General features: G+C 36.7%; 1 pseudogene; it reads right to left on the bottom strand.

Annotated features, from left to right (window-relative positions):
* Nucleotides 1–4848: 4848 nt before the first annotated feature.
* LOC138156846 (ezrin-like) lies at nt 4849–6351 on the bottom strand (annotated as a pseudogene).
* Between the last annotated feature and the right edge of the window lie 1203 nt (nt 6352–7554).

Below are 7554 nucleotides of genomic sequence, written 5' to 3'. Positions count from 1 at the left end.
GTTTATACTGAATATTTAACTTTATCTAGACCCCTCAGCTATTACCCATAATGTATATATAACTACACTTTCCCTTATTATATTTCTTCCATTGTACACAAAACATTTATATTCAAATAGACTGCTGAATGGAATTCATGTATTTGTTTTTGTTTTTTAGAAAAGAAAGAAAACTCAGTATTAGCACTGAGACACTTAATCCAATCATTAACTCAAGTCTTAAAAGGTGGACATAGACTGTGAGCAATCTAGAATACATGCTGTCACCCTTATACCACCCAGAAATAATGATTAAATGTTATCACTAAACAAAGAACACTTAAAATAGGAAATAGAGAACAAGCCCTACAATTTACCGTTTGGAGGGGAGTGTGAGAATTAATCCTACTTAGTGCAAGCATTCCAACCCAGTGCAAAAAACAAAACTGAAAGTTATAACAAGGCCAGAATTGTGTGTTATCTAACATTTGTACCTTTTCTGTGCATAGAAAAGTATTCTATTGGGCAGCTAGGTGGCACAGTAAATAGAGCACTGGCTCTGGAGTTAGAAGAACCTGAGTTCAAGTCCCACCTCAGACACTTGACACTTAACTAGCTGTGTGACCTTGGGAAAGTCATTTAACCTCAATTTTCTTGCCTTCCCCCCTCCAAAAAAAAAGGCATTTAATTTTTTTTTTAATTAGAAAAGTATCCTGCAAATGTAAGGTGCTTAATTAGTATTGTTGTTCAGTCTTTTCAATTATGTCAGACTCTTCATGACCCCATTTGCACAAAGATACTGGAGTGGTTTACCATTTCCAGATCATTTTATAGATGAGGAAACTAAGGCAAGCAGGGTTAAGTGACTTGCCCAGTCTCACATCTATTTTCTGAAACCGGATTTGAACTCAGGAAGATGAGTGTTCCTGACTTCAGGCCTGCCACTCTATCCACTAGACAAACTAGCTGCCTATCTAATTAATAATGAGTGAATTAAATTAAAATGCCTCAGTATCTGGGTATATTTTTTTTGAGATGTTAATTGCTTACATGATATGCATAGAGCAGATTGCAATAAATACTGATTATGGACTTATTTGGGAAGTTTTGTTTATTTTTGGTCATCTCACATATATTTGCTTATTCTGTTGTATGCTACTACAGTCAGAGACTAAGAGTACTTCCTTTGTAATACCCAAGGTCTTTTAATATAGAACTCAGTATTGGTCAGTGTTACTGACTGAACTCCAAAAATGTCTTCACATATTGGCTGAGGTCCTAAAGTAATCTTTCATATACTATTTCCCAACTCATTCCCAGTGGTCTTCCTCATGGATCTCGCATTGGCAGCTCACAAGGTGTGTGTACCAAAAGGTAGAACCAGACATGATTTTAATGGTTTATGATAGGGGCAGTTTTTGCTCAACTTCCTTTCTACATCCCTCTGCCATGTTCTAAGATGCACTTTTAGAGTATTTCAGGAATGTCTGTTACTTGCTCAAAGCCCTTTACTTTGGCATTCTAATGAGGTCTGCCTTACCCACAAAATACTGTATGCTTGAAAAATTCTTCCCCACTCCTAGGCCTTGTGATTTAACCATTGCACCACCTAGCTGCCACCACAAAAATAGAGACCATTAATTTTACATCTCTCTCCCAAAGTATTCTGATAGAAGTATTCAATTAAATTGGTAATTAACAGTTTTAAAGAAAATGAGGAAATGAATGGAATATTTGCTTAATAAGCCTTAGCAGATAAAAATCTTAAGCAGTCTTATTCTTCTTAAAAATGCTAGCTTTTTTCAGGTTTTTGGTTTCTGTTTTCTACCAGCTTAGATTTGCTTTTTAGGTATCTTTATTTTTTAACAGTTTTCACCAAAAAGGTAAAAAAGAAAAACAAAATTTTGAAGGCTGTTTACAAAGCTAGTAGGAAATTTCTGCATATATTTTGACCCAGATATTCTTATGTCCCAGGTATATGACATTTCAGTCTATGCTAGAAATCTTTGCAAGCCTAAAAGCACCAAAGAAATGGTCAGCTATTATTACTATTATTATTAAAACTTGTTAAGTGTACTTTCCTTGTATTGATAATCTGTATCCATATACCTATAGAAGCCAGAATGAAGGATGAATACGGGGTGTAGATAAAAACAAAATTTTAAGCAAAAATAACACAATTTATATGGTTGTGAGAATTTCCAGAACTTCAGAATTACTTCACTTCATGACCCAAAGCACATGCTTTTAAATAATATCAGTGGAGTTCAAAGTCTTTTGAGGACCAATTTGATTCTGGGGAACAGCCAAACATCTCTCAGAGCAAAGCCTTGTGAGTGATGTGAATGATCAAGCTGTGAGATTCTAGGATAAAGAAAATTTTTAAAATTAAGTGGAGTGCCTCCAAAGTAATGAGACTGGCTTTCCTAGCTACCAAACAGCCCTTGCATAATTTATTCATTTACTTGCAGCCTGAATGCAGAAAATTTGCCTGACTTCTTACCTTCCTTCCAGAAAAAGAAAGCAGGCAGGCACAGAGCCTATTAAAGCCTTTTAAGTAAATGCCAAAATTTGGCAGATGAGTGTTTTTACCTCATATTTATGTTTGGGATACTTTGTGACCTTTGTCATTAATTAGGCAGTTGTGTGATACAAAGGATAGAAGGAGCTACCTAGGCCTGAAGTGAGTAAGACCTCACTTCAAATCTGGCCTTGAGCACTTAGCTGTGTGGCCTTGGGCAACCCACATAATCTCAGTTTCTTCATCTATAAAATGGGGATAATAATAGCACCTATCCCCAAGAATTGTTGTAAGGATCAAATAAGATACTATTTGCAAAGTATTTAGTACAGTGCCTAGTACATGTTGGTACTGTATAAATGCTAGTATTGTTATTATTAATTAATTAAAATACTAATATTTGCATAGATGTACTGTTAGGTTTTTTTGTTTGTTTCGGTTTTTTTTTTTTTTAGTGATAGTTAATACATAATGGATGCTCCTAGCTGAAGTAAGCTTTAATCCACTATTCCCAGGTTTATCTCCTTCCTGTTTTCAATACATTGCTAGGTTTTCAATTTATTCAACAAATGTTTATTAAGCCCCTATTAGCACAAGGCAAAGCAACGTCCTGCTGTGGAGGCATAAAATAGAGTCCTTGCCTTAAAGAAACTTTTAATCATTTATCTTTAAAATGGGTAGGTAGCTTATTTTATATCAAGGACCAAGGAAGTATAAAATATATTAAATATGAGCATCCACTTTTGAAAAATAACAATTAATTTGATTTTTTTCTAGGAGAAATATAAAAGTTTCAACTCATTTGCTTTTTAAATTAAGGACAAGGAAAATCAGACTATTGATTACAACAAATAGTAAACAAAATATCATGTCATAGTAGACTACCTAGAGAAAAAGTTTGAAAGAGCAGCATAGGAAAAGTGAAACATTTGGGGCCCCTTTCTTCTTCCCTCAGTGTCTCTCTCTGTCTCTCTATCTCTGTCTCTCTCTCTCTTTCCCTCTCCCTCTCTATTCATCTAATATCCTTGCTATAATATAAAACTAAATCATACCATTTACTTTGTAGCATTTAATAAACTTTATTTTTCCTGTTCCTAATTTTAAATTAATGTGAAATAATTTGAACCTTTTGCATTTATCTTTCCAAAATGACTCAAAATATAGTTGCCTTTAACTTTCTGTATCCTGAGATTGATTCCACTCATCTTTCTCCCCATGGACAAAATCTCCTTAACTTAAAAAAAAAAAAAGAATTCTCACCACCTATGTAAACAATAATAATTGCTCAAATGTATATCACTTCAAACTTTGCTTAATGTTTCATATTCCTTTCCCCATTTAACATGTAAAAATATCATTATTTGATATCATGATATTTTCTATTACTTCAGGCTTAAAACTTTAAAAACAAGTTTGTTTACCCCTTAAAATATAACTTATTAAAAACAAGTAATATACCATCAAAAATTCTACATTTTTTTTTACTAATCCTTTTCTTACTAATGGAAACTTTTCTTACTAATCCTCAAACATTACTATTTGTCTTTTTTTGTGACTTTCACAAAACAGATTAATGGAACTACCACCCTATAGGCCCCTCTCTTGATTGATTATTCCCTAGCTTAGACCACCACTAAATGAGGAGATCAGTCATGCTTATTTCACTCATACCTCCAGTCAATTGTGCAAACTTCACCTCCTATCTAGCTGCTTTGTCCATACTCAGGTACCTTCCCCCTTTTCCCTTTTTAGTTACCTTTTATGTATGGCATTCATACATGAAAATGTAAGTTCCTTAAGGGTAAGGATTATTTGTATTTGCATCTCCAGCCCAGTATCTGGCACAGAGTAAGTTCTTAATAAATGCCTTATCTATCTATCTATCTCTCTCTCTATCTATCTATCTATTTATCTATCTATCACCTATCTACCTACCTATCTGTCTGTCTGTCTACCTATCTATCTATCTATCTATCTATCATCTATCTATCTATCATCTATCTACCTGTCTATCTATCTCTCTGTCTGTCTGCCTGTCTATCTATCTACCTATGAAACATTTATAGATTCAAAGAAAGCTGTTTTAGAATAGAAGGAGTACTGAATTTAAAAATCAGAGAAGCTGTGGGGTTTTTTGTTTTTATTTTTTTCACTTTGCAGATCTTTTATTTCATGTCTAAGTTGTGCAGAAGACACGTGCATATGTTTTAACTAAAAAAAAAAAATAAGACAAAGCATGAGGAGAAAGCGGGTGAGGAAGCAGGGCTTCAGGGTACCACAGCTGACATGCTAATGGCTTTCCAGACATGCCTTTTTCCAGTCCTGCCCTCTTAGCTGTACAGTGCATTTTAACATAGTTTTGTATTCTCCTGTCAAATCTGCCTCAGTCTTATACTTGTCTGGTCCTTGTCTCATGTTGTCATTGTGGATAACGGTATCATGGGTCCTCTTATTCTCATCCCTGGCTTGGGACAGCTCATTTGTCAATGTCTGAAGCTGTCTCTGCACACACTCATTCTTCTCGGCCTTAGTGATAACTTTTCTCTTCTTTTGGTCATACGCGATGCCCTCACTTGTAGCCGCTGTACTCATTCCATTCATCCTGCAAGTTCTTGTGCACTTGCTAATTTCCAGACTATACATAGGAGGTGGTGGCGGTGGAGGGGGGTTCTTCACATGGGGAAGCGCTTCCTTAGTCTTGACAAGATCGTCTTGGGCTTACCTGGCCCTGAGCTGCCATTCTTCCACCTCATCCTCTTTATACCTCCTGGCCTCATCCTAGGAGAGCAGTCTTGGCAATGTATTCAGCACACTCAGCATCAGCTCCTGCTTCTCTCACAACATCTGCTCTTTCTCTCATTTGACAGTCTCTCTTCTTTTAGGTTTCCAACTGCTGCCTCCCCAGTTGTTTCTGCTGCTTCTCCTCCCAAGCTTGGGCTGTCATCTCCTATACCTCAATGGTATCTGGCTTCCTACAGCAGAACATGTAGAGCCCATGGTTCCCCATGCAAATCTGAAGGATCTGCTTATTAATCTGGAGGCAAGGGGCATAATATACAAAGTCAGGTGTCTTCTTGCAGATGGGTTTAATGACAAACTTTTTGTAATTGAAAGAGAAGTTTCTGATTTTGCACCAAGGGAAGCCAGTCTTTGGAGTCAATTTATCATCTTTCTCATAAATATTCAGCCCAAGGGCATCCCCTCCAAGCCAAAGGTCTGCTCCTTTTTTTTTATCTCAAAATAATTGATCCCATACATCTCCAAATCCTGAACAATCTTCAAATACTTCAGCATAACATTATCTTTCCTGGGGATCCAGTGCTTGGCATGCCACACCTGCACCCAATCCTCCCACTGTTACCTGGAGAGCTTGTGCTGGTCCATTACTCTCTTCCAGGATCAAAAGTTCAGAGCTGAGCTATCCAACCTTGTGTACGTCATTGTTATAGTCTCCAAACTTGACTTGAACAGCATAGCACCCAAGGAGCACTGCGGTCTCAGTACGGCAGTAGATTTCATCACTGAGGATTCCATCTTTCACTTATAGAAAGAACAGCTTCTGGATAATGTCCTGAATCAGTTCTTCTTCCTGTGGGTAGAATTTGGCCAGGAATTTGAACTGGAAGGAATTCTCCTTTCTGATTTCCTGAGCAAAGACCTTTTTATCAATCTTCAACCAGGTTGGAAATCCTTTATTATCCACATATTGGAGGCCAAAGTACCATACTTCCCAAAGGCCATTGGTCTTAACCACCTGGTCAAAGAAATAGTTGCTTTCTAGTAGTGAGCTCAATGACAAACTCCAGCTCTGCATCCATGGCAGTAACACAGATATTGATTGGTTTTGGCATTTTCAGTCCCTGGTGTGTTCCTTAATATTCCTTCAAAAAAAACTTTTGTGCAAAAGAGCTCTCTTCTTTCCCTGAGTAGTGCAAACTCAGTCCTCAGTTCTTCCAACCAGCTGGCAGTCAGTGGGCTAGTGCACTTCTCACCCTGGCTGCTCCAATGACCCAGCTTCCTGGGACCCCTGGCAGGCAGGCTAGATGGAGGGCCAGTGGGTGTGAAGAAATTGTGTTTAAATACTAGCATTAACACTACCCACGAGACCATAAACAAGTCATGTAACACCTCTGTGCCCCATTTTCCTCAGCTATAGAATGATGGAATTAGAATAGATGAACTTTAAGGACTTCCAACTTGAAATCTATGATCCATTGAAAGATACTTTTCATACATACTAGATTTTGTCAAGCTTATGTAAAATGACGTAGTTCTTCATTTCCCCAGTTATAGTCCTGCAGCTTTCACTTCCTGCAAATGGCTTTAACTCTAGCTCTAGGTCCCCCTTTCCACACAGACCCCCTGAGTAATACCTCAAGCTTGAGATACATTGTGTGAATGGATAGGGATCCCATTAAAAACAGTTTACTAGTTGACACATCAATTAAAAGGGAAGAGAAGGGAATAGTTTTACTAAGCACCCATTGTATGTCAGGCACTGTACTAAGCACTTTAACAAATATCTCACATGAGATAATAGTTGAGTAATGAGCCATTAGCAACTTCCTAGCAATAACTTTAACTTACAAGTTGTTTCCTTTTACAGAGCTCCCAGTTATTATTCTAAGTTCATCCCCAAACAAATCATTTTAAAAGAAAAGTCTAAATGCTTTCTTCACATTTTGCCCTCACTTCCTCTAAGAGAGTAGTTCTTAACTTTATCATGGACCCTTTTGGCAGTTTGGTGAAGTCTTTTGGAATCTTCTCAAAATTATATTTTATATTGGTAAAATGTATAGGAGTGTAAAAGATATCAAAAGTAAGTGAAAATAGAGATGTAATTTTTTTTTCTCTCCAAGTACACAAATCATTTGAAATCTCTCTATGAACTGCAGATTAAGAACCATTCTATACAAAAGTTCTTGCCTTTAAAAAATTCAGAGAGTAAGATTAGCTAGTTAGCATAGATGTAGGAAATATACATGTTCACCCTGTACATTTTGTTTATGAGAAAACATATACCACAAGTTTCTTCTGTCATCCAGGATTCAAAT

This window comes from Petaurus breviceps, unplaced genomic scaffold (genome assembly GCF_028583685.1).
Source record: "Petaurus breviceps papuanus isolate PSGF00001 unplaced genomic scaffold, PetGlider_PUasm1.0 110, whole genome shotgun sequence".
NCBI classification, from domain to species: domain Eukaryota; kingdom Metazoa; phylum Chordata; class Mammalia; order Diprotodontia; family Petauridae; genus Petaurus; species Petaurus breviceps.
Note: the sequence above shows the minus strand (reverse complement) of the source record. Positions and strands in the feature narration are given on the sequence as shown.